Here is a 2397-nt window from a genome sequence, read left to right on the forward strand (position 1 = left end):
TGACCCAGCAGGCTGTCACAGGTACACACCTGACGACAGGAAGTGACCCAGCAGGCTGTCACAGGTACACACCTGACGACAGGAAGTGACCCAGCAGGCTGTCACAGGTACACACCTGACGACAGGAAGTGACCCGGATCCTGCAGATGAAGGGTTCTGTCCGGAGGACTGGGTTTACAGCAGGACTGAAGTGGATCAGGTCCTGTCTGGTCTGAGGTGGACCAGAGTTCAGGTGTTTGTCAGGTAGTGCAGAAGAGTCCAGGTCCAGACTTTACTGGTCTCTGGCTCCTTGTCTCCTCTGATTACTTTAATCTGGTCTGAAGATCTTAACTCCTCACAGCTGAGAGCACAGAGTCATGTGGGAGCAGGTGGCAGGGACACCTCCTCCTCCTCCTCCGGACCTCTTCGGTTCTGTTGGTATGACCCGGCTCCCCCTGACTGTGCTGGACTGACAGACCCAGACTGGATCTGCTGTGAAGGTTCTGGTTCTGGTTCGGACGTGAAGAGGAGCGAGCAGAGCGCTGGAAGAATGGGAGCTGTTTATGGAAAGAAGGTCAGTGGATTCAGTTCCTCCGTCTGACTGGTCTCTGAAAGACTTGAACTGGATCCATTCATCTGAGTCCTGTTCATGAAATGGAGCAAAGCCTGACCTTTGACCCTGCAGGGGGGGGGGGGCTGACCTTTGACCCTTCGGGGGGTGGGGACCTGAGCAGGCTGTGCTGTGGTTCAGAAGTATGTGAAGAATCTGCTGGAACACATCAGATAGGACAGGATCCAGTTTTTCTGGGTCAGAGGAACAGTCAGATCCATCAGATGAGTGACAGCTGCAAGTATGGAAGCCTGTCTGGGTCAAAACAGGACAGAAGAATGTTTGTTGGTTCTTCTACTAAAATCCACAAGTTTCAACTTTAAGCTCATTTTTAGAGAAATGTTTTTCCAAACAGCAGCAGGTCTACATCAGTCTGAAGCTGTGTGTCAGGAACGTGTTCAGGTGCAGGTCTACAGGTCCAGTTCTTCTCTGGGTTTCAGACCAGGAGCCTGGTTCGGTTCAGACGAGCCCTGATGAATTGAACCAAGAGAATCTGTTCTGTTTCAGCAAAAACCAAGGTCCAGACAGGAAGAAGTTACAGTGAGATGTTAATTTTCCTGATTTCACTTTATAAATCATTGATTGTTTGGATAGAAATCAGTTACAGAGTGAGACATCTTCCTGTCTCCTTCCCCTAAACAATCTTTGTTTTCAGCTCATTTGAAACTTGTTCTCAGACTCCCATGCTGCCACTCTTCAGAGAAGATGAAAGAGGAGAAAAACTTACTATTACCCCCTTAAATACCCTTTCTCATGACTGGAGTCACCTGTGTGTGGAGGTCAAGGGTCACTGAACTTAACAAACCTAATCTTTGTTCCAGTAATTAATTCTAAAGGTTTTGAACTCAATAAAATGACAACAGTGTCCAAATGTATGCAGCTGTCTAATTTAGTTTATCAGTTACTGCAGACTTTCTGTAAATCGTGTTACGACCCAGTGGCTCAAAGAGAAGCAACATAAACAGGACGACCAGACAACAGGTGCAGTTTGACTTAAAAAGGTTTATTAAAACTAAAAGTTTAGTTGTGAGAGGACACCAGCTGATCTGCACCCATGCAGCTGAAGGAGGAGAGGACAAGTCTCCTCCTCCTCAGGAGGAGGTGGTCCTCTTAAATAGGCTGTTCACACCTGCAGGTGGTTGATGATTACAGGTGAGAGTCTCGTAACACCCCCACCCTTAAAATGATTGCTCTAAACAATCAAAAACAAAATCCTAAAAATTGTACTTCGTACATCTAAGTACAACATTATAAAAACATGTAGTCTGGAAGTTTGTCAGTTACTGGTTGGACCTGAAAACAGCAGGACACCTGAAACATCACAACATTTAACACAAGTTCTGTGTTAAATTTGTTTTAACAAGTTCTCACTGGAGCCGTTCACAGCTGAGTGTGAAGCAGCCGGGATGAGGATCAGTGCCTCCAAATCCCAGACCACGGTCTCCAGCTGGAAAAGGGTTGGGTGTCTTCTCCAGGTCAGGGAGGAGGTCCTGCCCCAAGTGGAGGAGTTTGAGCCTGGACTCCTCCCTGGTGAGGTGTTCTGGACACGTCCCACTGGGAGGAGACCCAGAGGAAGACCCAGGACACCCTGGAGGGACTATGTTTCTCAGCTGGTCTGGGAACACCTTGGGATTCCCCCAGAGGAGCTGGTCCAAGTGTCTGGAGAGAGGGAGGTCTGGGTCTCTGCTGAGGCTGCTGCCCCCGAGACCTGACCCTGGATCAGAGGAAGAAGATGGATGGATGATGGACAGATGGATGGATGGATGATGGACAGATGGATGGATGGATGATGGACAGATGGATGGATG

General features: G+C 48.4%; 2 long non-coding RNA genes across 2 annotated transcripts in view; one reads left to right on the top strand and one right to left on the bottom strand.

The window, feature by feature from the left end:
• LOC106525736 (uncharacterized) overlaps window positions 1-132 on the top strand; it is a 951-nt gene extending 819 nt beyond the window's left edge. Inside the window, exon 2 of the long non-coding RNA XR_001311159.1 lies at window positions 22-132. This is a non-coding gene — a long non-coding RNA (uncharacterized LOC106525736). The remainder of the gene's footprint in view (window positions 1-21) is intronic.
• LOC106525735 (uncharacterized) overlaps window positions 1-662 on the bottom strand; it is a 1836-nt gene extending 1174 nt beyond the window's left edge. The window contains exon 1 of the long non-coding RNA XR_001311158.1: window positions 30-662. This is a non-coding gene — a long non-coding RNA (uncharacterized LOC106525735). The remainder of the gene's footprint in view (window positions 1-29) is intronic.
• Window positions 663-2397: the final 1735 nt, after the last annotated feature.

Source organism: Austrofundulus limnaeus, unplaced genomic scaffold (assembly GCF_001266775.1).
Source record: "Austrofundulus limnaeus strain Quisiro unplaced genomic scaffold, Austrofundulus_limnaeus-1.0 Scaffold239, whole genome shotgun sequence".
NCBI lineage: Eukaryota > Metazoa > Chordata > Actinopteri > Cyprinodontiformes > Rivulidae > Austrofundulus > Austrofundulus limnaeus.